Source organism: Megachile rotundata, chromosome 2 (genome assembly GCF_050947335.1).
Source record: "Megachile rotundata isolate GNS110a chromosome 2, iyMegRotu1, whole genome shotgun sequence".
Lineage (NCBI taxonomy): Eukaryota > Metazoa > Arthropoda > Insecta > Hymenoptera > Megachilidae > Megachile > Megachile rotundata.
Window position 1 is genome coordinate 5,881,390 of NC_134984.1, and position 26,722 is coordinate 5,908,111.

The window sequence follows — 26,722 nt, forward strand, 5'->3', positions numbered from 1 at the left end:
TAGAGCAATTCGGTTTTCGGATTCTTGTTCAGGACGAGAAACTCTACAAGGATCACCCAATGGGTATTAAAAAACAAAATTTGTGTTGAACAGTGTTATTGTTAGAAGTAAAATAAAAAATTTTCAATATTTAATTTCACATTCTTCATCGATAACGAATGGCAATATTCAATAAATTTCATTTGCATAACTTGCATTAATTACGCATAATTAATTTCGTTCCTCCCTCATGATGAATGAATAAATAAACAATACTTTTAATTATTCTGTTCGTTATTTAACTGAGTTTCGATGTAAAGACTTCGCGTTGGATGTTTAGACTGTTCCGAGGCAAAGACTCTTGATCGCGTTCGCGTTCAGCCGCTGGACTTCAAGCTGTCGCTCCCGCTTCTCGACGCGCGAAATCCTCGCGCTCTGATTGGTCCGTGTTTTTCCTTAATAATTCAAAAACGAAGCTTCAAACCCCATTTTCGCAAAGGAAAATCTTGTTCAAAATGACGTCCTCTACCACCCCTTTCAGGGAGTAACACTAGTTACGGGACACCCTGTATATGGGTGTGAATATTGAAATCTCACCTACAAAACAAGACTTTTTGCAAAGGTCAGCGACGACATATTTGAAAAACGTCCGAAACCGCTGTTGTCACGTATGATAATAGGGCGCGCGCGTGAACATAAGTGTGAATAACTCAGAAAGTCGCAAATTACCGCAAGATATCGTTACAGATTCTTGTTCGGGAAGCTTCCAGCTTTCATTTAAGTCTATTTGGTAGGTGAACCGACGTGGAATTCACAACTTTTCCCTTACATAAACATTAAGTACGTTTATGATTTATATCTCCTTTTACAGTTTATATCAGTGTTAAAGATAAACCTTTTGATGTGCAACCTACATAATTATTATACTAAAGTACCATACAAAATGCCAATAAAAGTGGATGAATATAATGGTTAAATAATAATTAAGCAGTATTATGTTAAACTTTGTTAACTGTGAAACGTCCGGGACTGCTGTTGTCGCGCGCGTTAATAGGGTGCGCGTATGAACAAAAATGGGAATAACTCATAAGACCGCAAATTACCGCAAGATATTGTTATAGATCCTTGTTCGGGAAGCTTCCAGCTTTCATTTAAGCCTATTTGGTAGGTGAACCGAGGTGAAGATCACTACTTTTACCTTACACAAACATTAAATATGACTATGGTTTATATGTCTTTCTATATCACTGATAAAAATAAACATTTTGTTGTGCAACTTACATAATTATAATATTAAAGTATCATATAAACAGCCGATAATAGTGGATGAACATAATATTTAAAAAATAATGAACAGCATTATGTTAAACTTTACCCGGAAAAATTGACTTTAAAAAATGTTCAACTTTGGAGGCTCATATCTTCGAAATGGTAATAATAAAGTCATTAAAACTGTGAAAACAGTATGCACAGATTCTTTATAAACTAGTTCCATTAAACGGATTTCAAGAATTGCGATTTTCATTTTTTAACTTTTGTCCACATTTTCGCCGTTTTTCGCCACTGTGCGTCGTCGGGCGATTGCTACAGAAGACTAAATGACGTGCATGGCACGTCCACTGTTGAATGAAATTCTTTACCGAAGTACAGTTTCTGCTTGCTCTTCATCGTATAAAGTTATCAGTATTGACCCCAGACTGTAAAATAAAAAGTGATAGCGAAGCCAGTGATGTTATTTATATAAATAAACGCGCCGCGAAGTGATTTCCGCTCGACTGTTCTGGCACGCGCAACCGAGAATTTCTTTACACCGCAAGTGGTTAAGTGCGTTGGATTCCGTTGCGTTTAGAATAATTGTGTTTCGTCGCGCTTTGTCGCGACTCGTCGAGTTTCGTCGCGTTACATTTCGTTAGGATAATTGCGTTGCGTTTCGTTTAGTTACTAGCGTTGCGTTATAGATAATTGTGTCGCGTACCATTCCGAGAATCGGCACTAAATCGACGACTGTATCGCGCTTAGGAATTGGCATTTCCCATTTCCGGGGCTAGAATCACGCGAATCTCGGACATCGGCCATTCGCTAAGTATAAACGATCTAATTGGTTGTCGGTACCCGGGGTCATACTGTTCGTCGCTTAGGTTAATTAGGTTTAAATAAACAACGCTGCTTTTAACAAATACTGCTGAGTCGAAGTCTCTTACGAATTATCCCGAGATATTCTCTCTCATCCGCCTCCGCGTCTAGCTCCCTTACCCTTGAAGAATCCCGCCACTCTACTATCCCGTTCGGTTACTGAGCTACCGAGCCGTTCCGCCGCCGATTCGAGTCTTTCGCGTTTTCCGGGATTGACTTCCGCGATTGTCCTATCTTTCCATCGTAGAATCTTGTCTCGCGTCAAAGTTCCTTATCGCGACACTAAGAAGCGTCTGGCGCCCAATTAAGAAATAAATTAAAGCGATATTGAACGGATTCAAATCGGGCACCGAAGTGCTACTCGTCCGCGAATCCTCGTCTTCTTCGCACATCGCATTGGCGTGAGAGAAACGACTCAATTTTCGTAGATTCGACTTTAACGCTTGAATATTGCGAAAATAAAGTTTTTACGAGTACAGCGGCCATCAGTGGACTTCCCTACAGGCCGCTCTGGTCGTTTTAGATAGTAATAAATACTCTGTACAGAATAAAGTCGAATTTTCGAAGGTGCATGAGTGAGACAGACGCTGATCTATGCAAACAAGATGGCCGCCGCGGGTCACTCGCCTTAACCTAGATAAGAAATAAGACTTCAGTTGCTCATTCAGCCAGCTTCAGTGCTAGCGGCAGCAAACCTGCTGTGCTAATGGCACACCACACTGTGGCAAAAGAGTTTCAAATAGCTGGCATTACAGCTAAAGAGTTTCTTGACAAACATACTGGAATGGACTTTAACCTTACTGAACTGAGACGAACATTCAAGACCCACTGTGATGATTATATGGAAGACCTCCATACTGACATGAAATCAAAGGCAGTAGAATTTTGTTCAAAAGTCATCTATGAAGTAGGACCTGAATCACTTAAAGTCAGGAAACGGACTGAAGTGTGATAAAGTGTGGAAATTTATTTTCAAGGTGGGAGAGATCAACCATTGCGTCTTCATAGCTACCTATAAACAGGAAAATGCTGAGTTCCGGCCCGATAATACTCCAAATACCATGATCCTCTCACTTAAATAAGCTGCTTTACTGGTTCATGAGACTTTAGCAAGGCTTGTAATAATCGGCCTAAATAATGATAAGATGCTGTTAACACCATTAGCAGGAGCTTGTTTCTGTAAAGAGGACCTTGGTAACTTAGCTAATGAATTAGGAATTGAAATTAGGGTCCTACTTATTAAAATTAATCAAAGTACACAAGGTGGAGGTCATTACCTATCTAACAGTGATATTGATGTGGCTATTTGTGCAGCATATGCTGCTACGAAAAACGTAAAAGATGAAAATCTTAAAAAGAATATTGTAGTCAAGATGATCAAACAATACATGACACAAGGACAACAACCAGATAAGGAAAGAATTAGAATTATTAGTCGATTTGCTACTGGAGGTGTACCTGCAGATTTTTCCTGTGAGACCATAAGTGAATTAATTAATACAGAGCAAAGAACTTATGCTGCTTTAAAGTTGAAGAGGATGGAACAGGAAGCAATGCTTAGGATAATAATAGATGTGCCTGGTAGTAGCCAATGAAGTGCAAGCCAAGACATCATCACTTTGCCAAAAGCAGTAACATCAGAGACATCACAATTAGAATATTTTTCTGCATCTGACCATGAGTCTGAATTCTCTGATGATACTGATTTTAGCAAAACTGAAGCTTCGGACTTTGAGCAATCAGACTTGGACATTACTATTGACATGCAAGGTCCACCTAAGAGGAGACCTGTAAGACAGTCTATAACAATGAAAGAACTTATGAAAAGACATTTGAGGTACCCTAGATCTAATAAGGTTTATTCTGTAAGCTACAATTATATAAATAAGTGCTTTCGTGGTCATCCTGCTATACTAGGGAGAACACCCAGAAAGTGCAAATTAGTCAACTATAAGTTAAAATTGTTAGAATGTAATGTGTGTGGTGGTGTCTTCAAGGCTTCCAGCGATCAATTTTCATTATTTAAGTTATATTATAAAAAACAGGTTTATAACAATTTTGGTTCAAAATATAATATTAAAGATGCTAGTAAATACAGCCGTATTACGCGTTAGGTTTAATAAGTTCAATTTGATTTCTTGTTTAGAATTTCTGTTTATAATTTACAGTAGTTAATAGTTTGCATAATAAATGTTAAAATATTGGGTAACCTGCATAATCCTATATTTTAAGTTTCTTGATTTTCTGCATAAGGCAGTTTAGTTTAATGACTTGACAATTATTTTATTGTGAAATTTTCTATATCCTCACATTCCTATATTAATATCTCTTTATTATCTGTGTGAATGAAAGTGTGAGATTGTATTTCTGTGTTTGATGTGTGTGTATGTAAATAAAGGTTAGCGGAATTAGATAGGAATGTACATAGCAGGATGTTCAGGTTAAGATAAAGGGTGAACTTGAGGACCTATGAGTAAAGGAATGTGAAACTTATGCTATCTTATTTATAACGCACGCGGGACTATGTCTTATAACTAATTATATCAGAAACGCAATATATACAGGGTGTCCCGCAATTAGTGTAGGACCCGAAAAGGGGTGGTAGGTGGGGCGATTCTGAACAACTTTTTCCTTTGCCAAAATATTGGTTGAGGCTCCATTTTCGAGTTATTAGCAAAAAACAGTGACCAATGAGAACGTGCATAGACCGGGTGCGCGAAAGCGTGAGCAAAAGCTTCGAATATGACGGCCGATCGTCGTCGTGAACAAATGTATCGATACTGTCGGTATAACGTCGGTATAACGTCGGAATAACGTCGGTATAATAGAAAGCTGTTAGATGAAAGTTACATTAAATAATGAATAAAAAAATCTGGATTATTGTTGAATTATCATTTATTCATGAATAAGAAATAACAAAATTAGTCTCTACTCACGTAATCAAAGTAAATAGAATTTATTCGATACGTTTATTCGTTATGGCAAAGAAATAACGGATAAAATATGGAAAATTATTTTCGTTCGATATTGTGATGATGAAAAAGAACAAATTCTCATTTTTAAAAAATTAAATAACTTTTCTATTCAACAAATAAAAATTTGAATTGAATAATTAATAAATTTAAATGTACCTCACCCATTGAACCGCAAATAATCACGATAAAAATGCGTCTCTGTCACTGGGCCAATCCACCGATCCCTACTGTTCTCATAAATAATAGAAACTCTGAAAAATCTCTCAAGAAACTTCACTGTCACCTATCACTGTCACCCTTCATTATTAGTTTTCATTATCACTTTTTTCTGTCATTTTTCACTAATTTTCACTAATTTTCACTGTGAGTTCAACACATAAATACGACGAATGAAAACACATAAACAAATATTCATAAATAATTTAAACTATATTATTTTGAAAGCAAGAAAACAGAATTTTTTATTAAAAACAACGATACATTTTATTTCAACACGTATCTTTCGACAACAAACGATGACTGTCGATCAACGCCGCAGTCGTTCAACAGATCATCGTTGCATGGCAACCGTTCGCGACGTATGCCTCGCGATCGAGAACGAAACCGCGATCCGTGGCCAGTCTAACAATGTCTTCTAATAAAATACAATATAATATCGATTCCTCAATTCGAATACCTTATAATGAGAATATAGCGTATCGTTAAACATACATATCTATGAATAATCGTTCACGCGTTTTCATTCGGTCCGTTTACCGGTCGTGCTTATGTTGTGCAATTATTAGAAAGAGACAGTGAAATAAATTGAGAGTTCATTGACCCTGCCAGGATATCAGCTGTCGATGCTCTGATCGGCGGATCTACCCGGTGACATAAATATTTTTTATCGAAGCTAGTTTTTTCATGAATCAATGGGTAAGTTTTATTTAAGTTGTTTCCATATTTTTAAAATTATACGTACGCAGCAATTGATTTATTTCACTTCAATGAGGTACTGCATTAGATATTTTATTCCAATTTTATCCCATTTCGTATGGAAGGTACTCATTCGTCTTGAAACGTGAATTTATTCATTTGCTTCATTGGAATAATCGACAGAATGAATTTTCGTGAATTTATTCTTTTTCCTTTTTGAAGGCTTAAAATAAATACAAGATACTTGGTCTGGGTAAACAACAACTAATTGGTTTATCTCCCATTCACGAATTACGAAGAACTTAATATTATTCTTAACTTCTTAATTCATTATTCAATTTAACTTTCACCTAATAGCTTCCTGTTATACCGACGATATACCGACGTTATACCGACGTTATACCGACGGTATCGATACGTTTGTTCACGACGACGATCGGCCGTCATATTCGAAGCTGTCGCTCACGCTTTCGCGCGCCCGGTCTATGCACGCTCTCATTGGTCACTGTTTTTTGCTAATAACTCGAAAACGGAGCCTCAACCAATATTTTGGCAAAGGAAAAAGTTGTTCAGAATCGCCCCACCTACCACCCCTTTTCGGGTCCTACACTAATTGCGGGACACCCTGTATATACAGGGTCAAAGTGTTACAGTGTGATATCTCATGAACTATTGATGTCACGAAAAAGTGCTTATATGGAAATTGCAGGGCAAAAGAGGCCCTATGTTTTGGCGGAAGCAAAATTTTTTTATTGTTATTAATGTAAAAGATATGACGGTGAAGTTTCGTTTTTTAAATGGAACTATATATTTTTTTTCGATCAGGCAATAGTACTTTTCAAGACGAATTCATCAAGGTTTTATGTACTTACCCGATTTTTATTAGTTTTCGAGATATAACGCTTAGAAATTTACTGATTTTCAGCAGTGACGTCTCGGTTTGAGTAGTAAGTCATAAAATCGGTCTTATTGTTGCGGTAAGTGCCGCGGGTTTGACTCTGCCTGCCGAAACTGATAGCCGAGGGTCTACGGTCCCAACGGTAAGTCCGAAGAGTACGAAACGGAAAGAATTGTCCATTACGCTCTAAGTTTTCCGCATCGAGGATGATGCTATATATAGAACATATGTATATAGAACATTACGAATGGACATTCATATGATGTTGTACATAAATTAATGAATGGCTTGTTATTTGAAAAACGAATTTTGTATACAGATAGCTATGTGGGAATCGCATAAGGGTAAACACAATAATCAAGTCTATGTTGCGTTCCACACAAGTTTATTAAAATGCGTACGAGCAGTGAAAACGATGTAAGCTGTAAGAATGACTCTGACGGATTGTCCCGTCGCTGGTTAAAAACCTCTCCTCGAAAACTCATCAGTAAAAGAAGAAAGAAACAGTTTAGAAAGAGAGAAAATATAGAAAGTGGGAAAATCCAGAAAAACCGTTGCAAGTTCGGAAAAGGAGAGGTACAGCGGAAGAGAATCATAAAACAGAAAGCGAAGAGGTTCGCAAGGGTCTGAGCGTTGACACTGACCAGGCCTCGGCGAGACCCTATAGAAAGTGAAAACAATTAGAGAACGTAAAGCTAAAGAAGATAGAAAACAGGAAACAGAATTTTAGAAAACAGAAAGAATATAGAAAACAGAAAAGGCAATGGCGTATGTGGTGCCAAGGGCGCCACAGCTATTATTCGACTATTCCTTTAGCCAAATCACTTTTACAGAGCCAAATGTACTTTTGCGGCACAGTGCAGCAAAATCGAAAATTTTTGCCGGTAGAAGCAAAAAGAAAACAGAAACGTGGTGAAATTCTAGCAATGGAGAATAGTTCAGGCATAAAATTCGTTAAGTAGACAGACAAAAGAACTGTCTGTATGTTAACAACTTGTAAACGTCATAAATGTACTCGAATGGAAGGAAAACCTGGAAAAAAGAAACCAGATCTTATTTTTGATTACAATAATGGAAAAAAGGATGTAGATTTATCCGATCAAATGGCGTCATATTATAGTTGCTTAAGGAAAACACTAAAATGGTATAGGAAGATCGTATTGCAGCTGCTTTGCGGGACAGCGATGGTAAATGCGTATTACATACATAAAACATGAGGTAGTAATCAGATGAGTATTTTGAAATTTAGAGAAGAAATTATTGACAAATTACTAACACCTGAAGAAATGCCAATAAGGCAAATAAAGAAGAGCAACCTTCATTTTATAAATAGATACCCGAGCATTGCAAGAAATGTTCGCAAACGCTACAGAGTGTTACAGAAAATTCGCAGAACGCGTGGGCACCGTCGCGTCATAGCCGCACAAAAAGCCAAGCGCGTTACTACATTTTGCCCTCTTTGCGACAAACAGCCGGCTTTGTGTATAAAATGTTTTGAAGAAATTCACAAAAAAAAAAAATAGTACTCTTATGTAAATATGTAAATAAATTTGTTAATTGCAGTTATCGCTTTTTTATTAGATCGACGCTGGCATGTACCATCGATGGCTCATCCCGCCCAATGGGACAATTCTGTATGTACCACCGGTGACTCATGCCGTCCCATGGAACAGACAAGAATGTACCACCGGTGGTACACCCCGTCGCGAACGTGTTAAGGGTCCTGGACGAATTGCCCCCAGCTGTCGTGAACAATAAATAGAAACGACATGAGAGAATTGCGAAGGGAATTGTGATTGAATTTTTAACAGATTCAATGTTATGCTTTGCGACAGAAACTGACACGGCGAAAGACATTTTTACAAAATTAGACTCTATTTACGAACGGAAAAGTTTGGCGACTCAGTTGGTAATAGAAAAGAAACTGCTATGTTTTAAATTTAAAGAAGATACGCCACTTCTGAAACATCTCGTATTATTTGACGAGATGATTGTTGAGCTACAGGCCGCGGGTGCTACAATCAATGAAATGAACAAGGTTATTGTTAACATTGCCAAATTCATACGACCCTCTCATTACCGCAATTCAAACGCAAGCGGATGAGAATTTAAGCCTCGCATTTGTTAAAATCAAACTATTGGATTACGAAATCAAACTACGCAACGAAAAGGCAGAAACAAGTGCCAAAGTGCTGCAAGTAGAAGCAAGAGGTGATAACAGAAAATTTAAGAAGAACAAGGTTTTTAAACCAAATTTTAAAAGAAAAAATTACCAACCAAATTACACTTCTAAAAATAAAAGAATTGGTAAAAGCTACGACAAAAGATGTGATCATTGTGGTAGGAAAAATCACGAGAAAAAAGACTTTTTATTATAGACAAAGTTCCACAAATGCGGATTATTACCGTGGCGCGCAAAATATTCAAGTGCAAGAGCCAAGTGGTAGTGGATTTGCGTTTATGATTGGGGCGAAAACTTTTGAAAATTCAAATCCCAAGCAATCATCGCAAATAGATTTTATTATAGACTCTGGTGCTACAGATCATATAATAATCAACGACTTAAACATTTTTACAACGTACACATCAATGGAAAAACCGTTGAAGATTTCAACAGCGAAGAAAGAAGAGGCCATCGTCGCGGAGAAAATAGGAACCGTCAAGATTACAACCAATTTAGGCGTGACCGGTACCCTGGAGAAAGTATTATATGCACCGGAGGTGCCATATAATTTATTGTCTGTGCGCCGAATCCAGGAAGCATGGATGAGTGTAATTTTTGACAAAACTGGAGGCGTTACGATAAAAGGAGGTGGTAAGACTGTGTTTACTGGTAAGTTAAAAGAAAATATAATATGCGTAACTTTTACAGTTGATAAAAATATGTTTAGTAAAGCATATGCAAATAATACAACTGTATTAAATGCATATAAAACATGGCATCAACGTTTAGGTCATATTGGAAATTCTAAATTCTTAAAAATTAAACAAAATAATTTAGTACAAGATACAGAATTAATAAATAGAATCAATCCAACACAAGACCTTTGTGAAGCTTGTATATGTATACGGGAAACAAGCACGTTTGCCTTTCTCAAAAAACAGAGATAGAAGCCATGTCACACGACCTTTGTTCGTTGTTCATTCTGACGTATGTGGGCCAATTAAACCTTCAACAATAGACAATAAAAATTATTTTGTTACATTTATTGACGAGTTTACTCATTACACGGTCGTTTATCTCATTATACTAAAATCAGAAGTGTTTAAAGTCTTCCAAGGCTTTGTAGCGAAAAGTGAAACACACTTTAATTTAAAAATAGCATATTTAAATTGTGATAACGGAAACGAATACTTATCTAATGAATTCAAAGCATTTTGTGTACAAAGAGGTATTCAATATCGTATAACAGTTCCATATACGCCACAGCAAAATTCCATAGCAGAGAGAATGAATAGGACTCTTTTGAAAAAAGCATCGGGCGATGATTCACGGTGCTAAAATAAACAAAGAATTTTGGGGAGGAGTTATATTAACAGCAGCTTATATAATTAATATAACCCCAAGTAAAGCCATTGCGGAAAATAAAACTTCTTTCGAACTTTGGCATAGTAAAAAACCAAAATTAAATGGTTTAAGAATTTTTGGTAGCACTGTTTATATTCACAATAAAAATAGGGGAAGCAAATTTGATAAAAAATCGTTTAAAGGAATTTTTATGGGGTATGAGAAAAACGGTTATAAAATATTAAACGTGAATAATGGAAAATTTATTATAGCGCATGATGTTGTTTTTGATGAAATTAATTTTAAAAATTCAAGACCTATGTGCACAAATAACTTTGAAGAAGAAAGTATTCAAATAAAACAGGTAGAAACTGATGAAAATAAAGAAATCAGTAAAAATCAAAAGAGCAGAATAAACGAGTCAGATAAAAGGCCTAATGAAAATGTAAACGCTCAAATTCATTCCAATGATAGTGACTTGCGACGTAGCGCAAGAATTAAAAATAAACCTCATATACATTATAATGAGGAACACGATTGTCGTGTATATGCACTATCAATAGCCTGTGAAGTTCCTAAATGCTATGATAAGATAAAGGATCGTGATGATAGAGTTCAATGGGAACACGCGATAAAAGATGAGATCGACTCATTAGTAAGTAATAAAACATGGAATATAGTTTCACGTCCAAATAACAAAAACATTGTTGATTGCAAATGGGTATTCAGTATTAAAATAGATGCAAAAGGAAATCCATATAAATATAAAGCAAGGTTAGTTGCAAAAGGATTTAATCAGAAATACCTTGAAGATTACAATGAAACCTTTGCACCAGTGCTCGAATTGCAACTTTTCGAATGCTGATTTCCTTTGCAAATCAATATAATTTATTAACTCATCAAATGGATGTAAAGACAACGTTCTTAAATGGTATATTAAAGGAGGAAATTTATATGCGCGTACCGGAAGGTATTCAAACACAGGAAAATCAAGTGTGTAAATTAAATAAAGCATTAAAAAATATATATTTAATTCTTTATGTTGATGACCTCTTAATAATAACTTATAGTGAAAATACAATGAAAAACTTCAAAAGCTATTTAAAGAACAAATTTAAAATGTCAGATATGAATGAAATCAAATTGTTTTTAGGAATAAATATAGAAAGGAAAGGTGAAGTAACTACTCTTGATCAAAGTTTGTTTTTAGAAAGAGTTTTGAATAGATTCAATATGACCGAATGTAATAGTGTAAGTACCCCATTGCCTACCAAGTTAGATTACACTGCCTTAGACTTTGTGTATACAGTATTCTCTCCGTAAATGTTACTTTTGCCGGTCTCGATTATAACATTTACAGTAGAGGTCCTACATTCTTTGTAGTATGCCGAATGTAGAAAGAGACAGCGATACAAAAGACAAGGAGCATAATAAAGTCAATATGGCGTCTCACTAACAGGTTAACAAAGGTAAAAATGCTTTACAACCGCATAATTTAATTGCTATATTCCTAACATTAAAACTTGTATTTTTATATACTAAGCCATCAAATGAAGGAAAAAAAAATGGAAAAAAAAAATAAAATAAAAATAAAAAATAAAAAAAGACTAACAATTTTGAATGCCCCAAAGTAAACTTTAACCGAATAAATAAGAAATTTGAAATAAAAAGAAGTGGTGAAATTATGATTTGTACTTATTAAAACAACGTGGAATCATTCGTTACATACTAATTCAGTTCATAAGGTTTATAAGGAGTAATTTTTCTTCTACGAAAAATACTCGACCTACGCAGTTTTGCTTTTTCCATTTCCTACATCATTTGTTCTTAACCGTTTGGCTACTGACGAGCGCTATCGCGCTCCTCTTTTTTTTCGATGCTTAGACAATTTTATTCACAAAATTAATTAAAACAAATTTATGTAAACAATTGGTATTTTTTAATTTTTGTTGTTGCAAAGTAATACAAGTGACTTTATCGTACGAAAAGTGTTTTACGTTTTTTCCCATAGACGAGCAATTAGTGCCGCAGTTTTGGCATATGTCCGAAAAAATACGTCAGCAGCCAAACGGTTAAAGTGAACCATGCCATTTTGAAAACACCAATTGTAATTAAACTTCCTACAATTGAAAAATAAATCAAAAGAAATAAATTCGTAGTAATAATGATTTCTATACCAGGCAACTCTCAAAGAGGAGGAAGCAATCAATGTTAAAAATTAGCACAATTTATATTTAATCGTTTAAAAATAGTAATTATATCAAGAATAAAAATTAAATACTAATACCACTTTGCTTCAGTTTTCATTTTTTAAAAATAATGAAATACAACAAAATTATTTATGATTTCATACAAAATGTAAGCAAATACAAACATTTCGTGCATTTAATCTATTCCATTAAAATGTTAGGACACTCATTTCTTAATCCGTTTCAATAAAAAAAAAATTAAGATAAATGAAAAGAAAAGAACAAATAAAAAATTATATGCGTCACAACCTCAGCTTTCGGTTTAAGAAATCTAGTACTTTTCCACGAAACTACAATATATTGTGATTCAAAACTATTACTTTTGATGTACGAAATTCACAAATGATAAAAAAAGGTTTCAGTGAAATCGATGTTCCACAGGTCACAGTGTCCTTTTGTTAGTTCGAAGACATCGAAACGTGTTTATGAAGTTTAATAAACAAGAATACATAAACGTAATACTATAGAGAAAAAAAATATAAATGCAGTTCTCTCTTATTGCTACATTGAAGCAATGGCGGCAACTTCAGAAATGTGAATACATTAATTACTATGGTATTGAAAAATTAGTATACGTACAAAGAATTATGAACAAAATATGGTGTATTTAGATGTATTGAAAATTAATTTTTAAAATATTAGGCAAGAACTGGGCATCTAAAGTATATTTTAGTACTATACAACTGCAACCACAAATATAAATAAGAAGTTATTCAAGAATGATTATTGTATAATTATCCATAAGTTCTGCATATATGTATATATGCAATTTCATTGTCAATTAACCGAATCCGGTGGTGTGCAGGTAAATTTCATAATAAAATAAAATAATATACAAACCATAGAAGAATGGAATGATATTGATGCAACATATTTTTATAAATATATAGAATCAATGCCAGAAAGATCCGTAAATCTAACAAAACAAAAGAAATGCCCGATGAAATGATAATTAGTGATATTTGCAATAAAGTTATTAACTTTTATGGCATAAAAATTATTGCAAATTTATGTATTGTATTATGTATATTCATAATTTGAAACAAAATATGTGAAAACTATTAAAAATTGTATTTTTCAAAATCCTCAGAACGTCCGCGTATACCGATATTTTTATAACTTATTGTATACATATGCATATAAACACGGTCGAAATTAACTCAATAAAATAAAAGAATTAAATACGTTTAACTTACATGGGATGCCAGGCCGTTTGAAGAGCCACCTCTTTTGAGAAAGTAAATTAATAACGAGATAAAGCAACCAACCACTCACGTATACTGCCGGCAATACACTGTGACGTTGCCGAGTGTGACAGCAACTTTTATTTCTTCGCACCAATACAGCACCACCGATACTTCGTTGCTAATGGTTACGGCGACCGTTGGCGAAACGGAAATATCGTCAACTGTTTCGACAACATGGCGGAACGTAAAACGTTATATCGGCTACGCGTGCCATAGACGTTGCTAAGCAACTCCTCAATATATGCAAGGATTATCTTTACGATATAAACAAAAAAAATTATTTCCATCACTGGGGAAGGGGGGAATTGCTTGAAACGTTATAAACTTTTTTCGCGAGAAATATTAACATGAGCCAAGCTGAAGTAAACCCGTGAGACAATATCAACGCAGCAATAAAACATTTATATTTTCTATTTTCTTGTTATGAATTTTTTACCAATAGATTTTTCATATTTTTCCGATTAATACTTACTAGTTTAATTGACAATAATAAGTTTTGAACGCAGAGAAGTATAGCGAGTCAAAAAGAAAGAGGCGCTACAATTGCAGCAATCTGCAAAAATTAAAACCTTCTTGAACTGTTTACAATACTAACTCGTTGCGAACTTTTTTATTTTTAATTAAAACATTTTTTATACAATTTTCTCTGTCCTTATTTTCGTGCTATTTTTTTATTAAAATGATAGCAAACGCGACGTAATTTGGACACATTTACTTATAACAACTTATTAGATTAAAATTCTCGATACAAGAAAAAACGTTTGGAATTACAAGAGAAGGGGTAAAAATAGCAATAATATTGTTAATAAATAATTTAATTTAGTTCTATTTTCTTAGTTTTTTAAAAACTAAATGTTTCCAAAAGTTCTAAACACTTCATTTGGATTGAAGACTTTACGGCTGTAAAAATATAAAAGCAGTATTGGCCATAAAAGCCTATGTTCCTTGCGGCCGTAATTAGAATCGCGTCACGCTCATACCTGTGACGTTTACAATAATTATTGAGAAATCAATTAACAGCATATGAAGAGTTATAAAATGTGAAGAATATTGTAAAAGATTGTAAAATTAATGATATTTTTATAAAAATTCTGATTGCCTCTTTTTATAGGGGGTTAATTTAAATTATATATCTAATAAATATTGCTACGAACAATAAATTCCAAAAACACGAATCCTCTATTTTAGTCCATAGTTTACATACACAAAGTTGTAAAAAAATAGATCAACATTTAGTACAAAGATTTAAACAAAAATTATAAATTTTCAAAATATTATTTAAACAAATAAAGTTTTCTTGTGCACAAAAAGTCCCTATTTACAGACAAACAATTAAAGAAACAAATGTTTCCAATTAGCTCCTTTAATTCCGGAGATATTCCCAAAAATATGATTTCAGCCCTTAACTTTGGGGGCTATTTTCTTCCCTCGAATGTGAACAATGGTCGATGAGAAAAATACGTGTCAAATATTTTCTTGTGAACTATCTTTTACATAAGTTTCATTAAAATCGACAAGTACCGGTTAAATATGTTTCCTGGTTAGTTAAGCTGAAATCGATTTCCTTTGTTTAACTGATACAGATGCAGTTTTATCAAGATTTCAAAAACAAAATTTGTAATTAAATTTAATTTATAACTCGTACTTTTATGTTTTAAAAACGAAATAGAAGACATCGATAAAATAAAATAAAATACTAATTTTTAAAATAATAATGAATGAACAATAATAACGAGTTTTATTGATTTATTAAATAGTTGGTTTAAATCACTTCTGCTTAAACAAATAAAATTTAAGCTGCAATCAAAGTTGAATGTTATGTTGGCAAACAATAAGATAAATAATGACGACGACGATTTGATATTTTTTACGCGCTTTTATTGAATTTCACATGAATATGTATAGTAAAAATGTTGGAACTCAATTCGACGTATTTTCAGATGTTCGATCTATTCAAAAGTTGCTATATGTTTATAATTCCCGTGAGAACCTACTTTAATTAGGTAAAAATTTGAAAATTTAAAATGACAGCGCCAATATGGCGAACGAATTTTCTCATTTACGACATAATCCGATCACAAAATCGATACCGATAATTTTTCAAGGCATTCAAAGATACAGAATGAAGACTGCCATTAAAGAAACTTTTTCATTTATTGCCCGATTCGATTAATAATAGATATTTGACGATATTCAAGTTATGGGTCACGAATTTTCAATCAAATCTTTTTCTTACCACAACAGAAAAAATTTGTTTAACCCAAACCAATATACAGAGCGTCCAAGCTTTTTATTACCAAACTTTACTGACAAATTTTACTCGCAAAGAGCGCTGCGAGATAAGAACGTTATATTAACACAGAGTTTTAAACATTTTCAAAAAGTTATAACAGAAGCACAAAATAATTTCGGACTGCTTTGTCCTTCGATACATTGCGTCCCGATTTTGGAAGTAAAACTTACCAGCATGTTTCATAAATAAAAATGATAAAGAAATATTATATAAAAACGTAAGCTCTTAAATATTTCATTAAAAGATTATGAAAAACATGCGAAACACAAAAATCATTCGATATACGCAAATGTTTCGAGCCTGAAGTTACATTGATGTTTTGCCGAACGTAGAAAAAAACAGCGAGCGAAGGAACTTTTTTGCCAAGAGTAATTAAACAGTAACACATCGGTGGGACAATTCTAGTGCAAAAATATAACTTTTCTATTCTTGATTTTTTTTTAGGAAACATTTTCCAACATGTTTGTAATATTTTCCTGATTAAAATAAGAGTAAACACGACGTAATTCGAAACATATTTATTTGTAATTTCAGATGTTATACATGGAGGTAAATTATTGCAAATAAATATGACTTGAATTATGTCGTATTTGGTTCCATTTTAATCAGTAAAATGTCACGAATATGACAACGAAAGTCGTATTTGGTTCCATTTTAATCAGTAAAATGTCACGAATATGACAACGAAAGTCGTATGAAAAATAGGTTAAAAATAAAAAAGTTAGCAACGTATTAGTACTATAAATAACTGAATAAACTTTTGAATTTCATCAAATGCCACGATCGCAGCGTTTCATTTTTTTTTGCTCGCTATATCCTTCTCTGCATTCATACTTATCGTCAATTTAACCAGTAAATATAGTCCCAATTTATTATGTTTGGTCTCATTTTACTCGGAAAAATATAAAAACCTTATTAGTAAAAGTTTCATAACAGAAAAATAGAAAATATGAGTTTTATATTTGCATCGATATTGTCTCACGGATATACGCGTACCTACTCAAATCATATTACCTTTCTCAGCGAGCGAAAAATCTTTGCTTATATCGTAAATGGCATTTTTGCTTACATAGCATGATTACTGTAGTACAAATTCGGCATTAAATGATCAGCTTTGCTTCTTTAATTTTGATCAATTTTCATGTTTGCTCCTGTTAACTTAATTTTGATGTTCGGGCCTGTTGGCTCAATATTAGCAGCACAAATATTTTTCAAAAACGGCACGAGGTAAAAAACTACTTTTTGTGACACAAATTAGTACAAAATAAGTACTAAATATTCCACTATGTTCGATATGATTCTGCTGGTTTAATCGCACCATCTTAGAGGTAAAATATGCGCACATCTTCTCTTAAAATTGGAATGTTATGATCCTTAACATTTCTGCACTGGTTCAGATTGTTCCTATTATTATATCTATTATTTGATAAAGCTTTTCCAACTTTGACACATCATTGTAAAATATTAACTTCCATTAATATTTTTTCCTTTGGGTTCTTCTAATTATGCATTATATATATGAAAGATCTATAAAAATCCCATCCTGACCACTGACGTACGTATACAATTGTATAGGGCAAACCGCGTCAGATACAGCTTTTTGTCACTGTATCAAACTTTTATAAAATGAACCAAAGTACCCAGAAAAATCGCCAAATCATTAACTTTCGTCATTTGTGGAACCGTAAGCAACACAGAGGGGTCGGGAACAATCGCCCCCCCAGCGACCCGAAAGCATGTTGCCCGTATCAATACTTCATATTTTGCGCTTTCTTATTACAGTCTTACTATACCCTATCATTTGTATCCATTTGTGAATTTATATTAATCTACTATTTAATCTATACTCTGCGCTTACTCGTAGGACATCAATGTGATATGTACAAGAGGTGCTTCGCTCGATGTTTAATCGATACATTTGCGAAGTTCCAAATGTGGTAATTTAGAATAGATAGCTGATAAATTATTTTCAGAAATTTTTTAATTGGAAACTTAAATTTCGAAATTTAACAAGTTCAGAATTTGCGAATTATTATTATTATTCGAAAATCTGTAAGTTTGAGAATTTCCATAATTCGAGTTTTGAAAATTTGAGTATTAGGAAGTTGAAATATTTAAAAATATGAAAATTTGAAGAATTGAAATGTAGAAATCAGAAAATTTCAGAAATTTAGGAATTACAAAATTTGGAAATTTACTATTACTTCAATCACTTTTGTCTTTTCCCGTTAACGATACTATCAGTGGTTTCATTTCTATTTACTACTATGACTACTTTACGACTTATGAATTTCACTTATATTTTATATCTTTTTCAGCACTTTTAATGAAACACACAGATGGCTCTGAAATGTTGTAATAAAAAGAAATTATTGTATAACTGATGCCACGAATTTTTGCTGGTATTGTGTGGAAGCGTCTATACAACGTTCCCCTGAATAACATAGACAGTTAGAAATGCCAATTCGCCATGTTGTTGCAGACTACCCTCTCTCTCTAGAAATAACTGATATGTATGTCTTTATAGTATGTTTAATTGTGGTAATAAGAAGAGACGTACTGAAGGTGATTTTTTTCCTTTGGCTTTCCTTGCCAAGCAAAAATCCCTCTTCATGAGTTTACACATCCTATGAAATGAGATATGTCATTCGGATATGATAAGAATACTGAAATATAGTTGGTAGTAAAAGTATGGGTATACTTGCAATGCATTTAGTTGCAAGTTTATTGTCTCGTTATTTTTTACACGACAGTCTGTTTGTAAATTAAATCGTTTACAATGATTTTTGTATATTAGTGATGACAGAAATTGAGTTGTGGAAATTATTAAAACAGTTTCTTTAATAATGCTTTGTGAATGTGCTGAACAATTAAAAACCAAGAACTATTTATTTTAAAAGTAATGAAAATTATGTCAAATATAACAAAATAATTGCCATGATAAAAACAACTGCGATTTTATTATTTACAATGTGTAAGACTATAACAAAATCTACATGTCTCAACAGCTATAATAATTAAGCGTAATATAATTGAAATATACATAAGTAACAATTTATAATATTCGCTAGTATATTTGTGAAACTTATTAGGTACATCAACTTCTAGTTAGTACATCCATGATTTAAATGAAAACATGGACTTTAAATTTACCATTGCAAAATTACTTTAGACAATTGATTGCAACACAGATTCTACTAACAATTTTCTATTGGAAACTCAATTACGTTCGCGCCATTCAAACAGCATAAAATAGTAGGTTTATGTGGTAATAAGTAAACGGAAAATCAGTACTGATACAAATATTGGACACATGTAACTGCAAGGTTGGTGAAAGATTAGTAAAATATTCGGTACATATGTATATTGAAATCATTATATGCTACTTCGGTTTGTTCAATAAAAGTTTACTAATTTATTCAGTTAATCAAAAAGTTTGTTGCCTTCTAAGGAGAAAATCAATTATAAATTTGACACATGTAACGAAAATTTTATTATACATTTTCTTTGTTTTCTAAAAGTATAAGCAGATTTATTAATAATTAAGATCTTTATTTAATCATTACTAGACATCTATAACTATGCTTACTTTCCTATAACATGGATTAGTAGAAATATTTTTTATACGAAATTTTCCAAATCGAAACTAACACTTGCAATCAGTTAATGCCATCTCGCTATTTTCTAAATATGCCTGTCTTGTTCGAATTTCAATAACGTTTCTATCTTTATGAAAATAATAAAATATTACTAAAATCAGTCTTTTATGTATTAAAATGTCTCTTATACCGTGTTTTTAGTAAGATATTTTAAAGCTGCAGAACTATGTGTACATTTATTCAAAAAAAAGGGAGCGTTGACATATAAATTAATAAATATAAGGTACTGATAAAAACGACAGATTTTTCTGGTTAACCTAGTAATAGTAATAATGTGAAATAATATTGTCAAAATGAGTCTTTGTACCTTTCATCTTTTACTATTTATAACAGATAAAAAACTCCATTATATTTGGCACTATTTTTTAATAAAATACCCTCAAATTTTTCAACGCCACATATATGTTGTCAGATACGCGTACAAAATTCATTAAAAAAACAAATAGCCTTTATATTTCCTTTTAGAAATTTCGTCAGAAAAAACAAATGAGGCGCGGTTTTCATGCTCGAACACGCACCTCCTCGATCCTTTGTTTCTGGCAGTTCCAGTTTGCCTTTCAAACAGAGCATTTCGTTTAATCTTTAATTAATTAATTTATTCATTGTTAAAAGTATTTTTCTGTACAACTTTGGTGTTCTCAATTTAATTTTTGACATTAAAAGAAAGATTTTAACAATTTCAAGTACTGTTATTCATCGGGATTACGACAATGTTATAAGAAAAAAAAAATGTTTATAAATAAATTGAATAAATATTACCTACTCACAAAAATGGCACAACTTTTTGGTTAACTTAATATTTACTTAATGCATACTTATTTCATCATCTGTGGAAAGAAAGATACGAATAACCAATAATACATAGGATCAATTGATTATATTCATTATAGTCTTGTTCTATCCTTCATCGCTTCTACATTAAACAATTGTAAAATAATGATTATTGCTCAGAATGTTAGTAATATGACATTAAAAAATTCTTCCTTTCAATTATTTCCATCGCAAGCTAATTTTTGAAAATTGAATTATTCTTTAGGATGTCTAAATAGCTGGTGTTATAAAATTTCTTATTCCCGAAAAAACTGTTTTTAATAATTTTTATTTACACGTATATTCATTCAAATTTGTATTTTTAAACTCATATAGACAAACTATTTCTGGAATCGTTACCACATACATCGAGCAACATCAAATTTAACAGTTGACAAACTGTTTATAAAAATTCATTTGTTTCTATGCATCCATTGAAACTGTACATAGCTTGCAAGGACATTCTGGTCGCTTGATTTTTCTTCAAAGATCGACACTGTCAACTGTTCTAATTCGGTATCACTAAATTGTCTACAATGAGCAACACGAACAAACTTGCATTAACTGTTTCAACATTCTCTTATTTAGAATAATGGAAAAATGAAGGCACACTAAACAAAATGATTAGAAACAAACAGGAAGATTAAAAAAAAAATATTGACTTAATCAGAACCATGTTATTCGAAATCAAGCCGTTAGAGAAAGCACTGCACAAACAAATTTTTTTAAAAATTAGTTTTTATAATTTTACAAAATGTACGAAATTGATTGAGATTCGAATATTTTCTGTATCCACTGAAATTGGATTTCGAACAAAAGGAAGATTACAGAATTTTGTTATTCCATAAGTTTTCAATAAGTTTTTTTTACATATATTATGTCAATTTCCGTTTAAATAAATTCTACAGTTTTTCGACTGTTCAGTAAAGTTTAACTGAAAAGATAGTTCTTAAAGATTAAAACGAAGAATTTTCTAGTTCTTATAAATGAAGAATATTCGAAACGTGTAAGAATATTCGTGCAATTTTGTCTGGTTTTTCCATTTGTTTTGAAAACAGTTCGGTATTCGAAAAAATATGGATAAAGTATGAAAGATGTTTCTTATAAAGTTCTACAATTCCTGTTCGACAAATTTTTTGTTTAATTAATAATTGAACGGGTATTTCAACAAAATCAGCTTCGTATGATTTGAAATAATTATTTGAATCTTCGCGAACTTGTTATACTTTTTGAAGATTCAATTGAGCTAAAACTTTGCACAATTTTTTTCCATTCTAAGCATAATCAAAAGTTCGAAATTAATTTTCACGAGGGATAAATAAAAACCACATTAACGGTATACACGAAATAAGGAAGCAATTAAAATACGCATCAAACAGTGACCAAATAAAATAATTTAAATTTAAACAAGTGTTATTTTTACAGCGAAAAAAGTAACAACATATTTTTAAGACTCACCTATTCGGTACGATCTAACACCATTCGGAGTTATGCAGCATCATGAAATACACACCGAAATAATTTATTGGTCACATAGTCACGAGAATAAGTAATATTATTTTTTTTTCGGTAACATTTAATATTATAGGTAATTATCGTTAAATATTTCTATCGACACACGATAAACTTGTATTTACTTCTACAAATCATCGTTCACTACCGTTAACGCGAACTGTTTGTAGACACGAAAAGAACGTGACGAAACCACGACGCGTACTAGCTGGTATGTATAGGACAACTGACGAAGAGTCGCAGCTCGCGCTAGTCTCCCCACTCTTTCCCTCCTTCTTCCAAGTGTTCTCGGTTCCTCGCCAATGTTAGTACACCCCGGAACAAAGGGATAACTAATTCTATATTTCCTTGTGCAGTAAAATCTCGATATGAACGGAAGTGAACTACGTAATATTAGCAAAAAAATTGTCCCCACCACTAGGGGGTTAAGATCTTCGAGATTTGGGTTGATTTATATCCTTGAGACAATACCAATGGAAGCATAAATCTTTTAATTTTCATTTGTTTACTATTCAATGTATGCTAATAGATTGTTCTCATTCTTCTAATTAAAACGAGAGAAAACAGAACTTATTTTCGAGTCAAATCTCGTTGCGTCTTCTTGGTAAACGAGTTTCGTTGCATCGCGAGTAAGTAATTGCAATTACTTTAACAGAAAAACGTACAATATTACTTTAAAGCAAAAATACGTAAGTAGCGTGAAATATTAATTATATACCATATGTTACGTCTTGACAAAATTGTGTCCAATCGACTACGTATCCAATATTTATTTCCAGTTCGTTCATTAAACAGTTATGTCGTGGTGGTTGCAGTAACAAAAAATAAATAATAAATTGTTTTCAGAAGCATCAGCTAATGCTAAATAATTTTGACGGCTTTGACACATTTTTCTGTTACAAATCACTTTCTTCTCCTACAAAAAATTCTATGAGGAATTATAATTATATATCATATTGACAAATTCATGTAAATGCATGCTGGAAATATAGAAAATTTTAAAATGGTCTGACCGACAGATATACAGCTATGTGATGTACTACTATATATTGGACGTCTTATCGTATACAAACGATTATAGTAATCCCTTACCTACTGTTTTGTTTTGATTTGTACCCCCTATCCCTGCAACGCAAGCCCGAAATAATAAAATCTAATTGCTGATACAGTATCTTCCTTGCCCTAAAGTGAGAAGATACTTATTTTAAAATACCAATGTTTTAGATTAACAATTATTTAGAATAATTATATTCGTATTCTAGGGCAGTGCTCGGATTTAGTTGCACTTTTCGGGCCGATTTCGGAGTAGACGCCTACCGTGCCCCTACTCTCGCGATAGACTGCCCACGTGACGCCATGTGCCAGGGACGTTGTACGATAGATTTGTTGGGATCCATCCGTGATTAAAAATTTTGCTTGTACTGTTAATAATTATTATATTTACAGGTTATTAAAGTTATTAATACTATGTTTACATCTATAAATATCTTCTATATATACATATAATAACAATAATATATGTTATAATAATTACAATTTTGTCAATAGTTTTCCATATCACCCAAAAGGTACTATTGTTGATGCGTTTTTTAAAAGTGGTTTCTCCTATAGGCCTATTCCACTAAATAAGAAGAACGCAGTAACTTAGCAGGAAAGTCGAAATCGAAAATATTTTTATTTTCCTTCGATCTTCTGGATCGTTTGGACTTTCTGTCGAGTCACTGTCGTTTTCCTTATTTAGTGGAATAGGCCTATAAGGAAAACCAATTAAAAAAAAACGCATCAACAGTAGTACCTCTTGGGTGATATGGAAAACTATTGACAAAATTGTAATTATTGTAACATGTATTATTGTTATTATATGTATATATAGAAGATGTTTACAGATGTAAACATAGTATTAATAACTTTAATAATCTGTAAAAATAATAATTACTAGACTACTGTTGATAACAGTGAAGTCTGAGCGTGCGTATATAGATTGATTGTATTACACCAATAAAAATCAATCGTTCATTCTATGATTTGAAAAGATATAAATAGCATTAGCCTCAAGCTTTTTTTTCATTTTATACTGTTAAAAACTTCTATAACTTTGATAATATTTAGTTTGTTTATTTTATCGATTATGCTTCATGTAAATTATGTCAATTGTATTAAGTTTTAAAATTTTTTTATTTTTATGGATGAAATTTGTGATATGTGAAAATTATGGAATCAATTCAAGCAATTTATGCGGAAAACAATATGAAAAGATAATTTACAACTTATATTCAAAGTAGGATGTATTTAAAAACTACAAATCTCTTGATGCCATAAATCTTCTCCTTTCAACAACGGATGGTTTCCTTTGAATATTGTCAAGTCGCTCTCGTGTAAATGGTTTCAAGATTGCAAGGTAAAAAAGTGGATTAAAGTGGGCCAATCTCAACCAAATTTTCATCTGCAATGCCCCATGCCATGAGGATGCTAAGTTCAAAATTTGGTTGAGATTGGTCCAGTAGTTTTGGCCCTAGCGTGGGTAATTTCCCTACATTTTTCATCTTATAGTCTTCGCTAACGCTCAGACAATTAACAGTGCAAGCAAAATTTTGAATCACGGCTGGATCCCGACAAATCTAACATACGACGTCCCTGGCACACGACGTCACGTGGGCAGTCTACTAGCGCGGGAGTGGGGGTACGGTAGGCGTCTACTACCCCGAAATCGGCCCGAAAAGTGCAACTAAATCCGAGCACTGTTCTAGGGTGACACCCCCATCCTAAATAATACGGCTCGAATATATTGTAGTCTGATATTTTAGAGTTAGAAATGCTTAGGCTATCATAATATTCGTATTATATGTATATAGGATCAGAAAAATATCGGACACCATATACATACTCCGGTAGAGACCTCTGACATCTTCGGTAATTTTTATATGCTAATAACTTTTGAATAAAGGACGAGAGGTAGCACACAACTTTTCGAGGAATACTCAGGAGTGTAATTTTCATAAATTGTGCGAATCTCAAAGTCACATTGAGTATACGTATATGCAGATTAGAGTGTAATAGTAATAATACATCTTTCTTAATAACTTTTTAATAAAAAACGTGTGACACCTAAAATCGTCTGGGGGTCATTTGGAAGAATTATCTTGACAATGTAAGTCAAGGTCCAGGTCATCGGAGCTGCTTATCCTAAACCTAACGTTTACCTTCATTTGTTTCAAAGTCGTAATCCCCCTTATTTGCCATTTTTACTAGTACTACTCGTGTTCATTTGAACATTCAGTCACTACAATATTATATGTATATAAATTTCATATTCTTCTAAATAATTATTAATTGTAATTCAAATTGTGCAAAACAGCAAAACTATTAAATAATAATATAATTAATAAAATATTAATTAATTGTAATAATAGCGAAAACTATCAAGTTCGTGTAAATTATGCCTTATCAATAAATATGATCGTGTGCCATTTTTTATTAATTTGTATTTACTCTTTTCGAAATTGTAGTGCTGTTCCTTTCAAGCTTTTCGTCGTAATTTCTTTCACATTAGGTGTCCTTACTTTTTTAAAACACGATATATACTTTTAACATTAGTTGTTAATGCAACATTTTCTGCGGCTTACCATGCGGCTTACCATTCTGAATTTAAAGCTGCTCTATGATTGCTCATTTTTCTCGAGGTATTAAATTTTGCCATCGTTTATAACTCTTTTTCTTTCTATACATTTCAAGATCTTCTAAAAAATTCTTGATCACTTTTTGATTTTAATTAATTATTTTGGATAATTAATTGAATTTTGATTAATTCGCCTGTTACTGAGCGTTGTTCTTCCTTCGATTTTAATATAGTATATGATTCATCTGTATTTACTTTCTTTTCAGGGTCTATGATAAACAATTTATATAACTTTCTCAATAAATTGGTGTTATTTTATATTGATGCATATTTTAATAACTTTCTTTTATAATTAGTGTTGTTCACGTAGTCGTTTAATTACGATTAAAGAATATACATTTCTTGATTATGCTATCTTATTGCTTCACTCGCGTAACATCTTTAAGCTTCCATTTGTATAACATGGTCGAATTGATTATTAAAGATGACATTCAATATGTTGAATTTATAAACATATTCACAATTATTTAAGTATTGAAACTCGCAAATGTGCTACTTCATGGTATAAAATATCAAAAAATAAAGAATGTGTAAAATTTAGAGTTCCTACTGTTAAGAATACATTAGCGAGGTCAAGTTTATGACACGACCGCTGGTCAAACACTTGATCCAAGGTTTGAATTTGAAACGTAGGTCAGTGGTGTTATAAAACATATGGCAAGAATTGAAATTCGCAAACCGTTAAGGTCACCGGTGCTAGTATATATAAAAGTAAAGAAAATTTTCAACCTCCAAGCTATTTTTACAACTTTTTTAAAACTATTAAAAGATTTAGAAGGAAAGCTTACAGGTATTGGTTTTATCCGGCTTGGTTGCAAAGACAGAAGATTCTCCGTAAGTATTAAGAGTCACTGTCAAGTTGTGTTTC

General features: G+C 32.5%; 1 protein-coding gene and 1 long non-coding RNA gene across 11 annotated transcripts in view; both read right to left on the minus strand.

Annotated features, from left to right (window-relative positions):
- LOC143265851 (uncharacterized) overlaps nt 1–22,850 on the minus strand; it is a 129,499-nt gene extending 106,649 nt beyond the window's left edge. For 5 of the 10 annotated variants that reach the window (XM_076540168.1, XM_076540154.1, XM_076540153.1 and 2 more), the window contains exon 1: nt 22,125–22,417. The gene's annotated coding sequence lies outside the window, so the exon portion shown is untranslated. Of the gene's footprint in view, nt 1–13,853; nt 13,949–22,124 lie in introns of those variants that run through there. The other 5 variants (XM_076540158.1, XM_076540159.1, XM_076540192.1 and 2 more) reach the window with 4 other exon arrangements.
- Nucleotides 1–26,722, minus strand: part of LOC105664095 (uncharacterized) — a 96,849-nt gene that overhangs the window by 58,249 nt on the left and 11,878 nt on the right. The gene's annotated exons all lie outside the window — the stretch shown is intronic.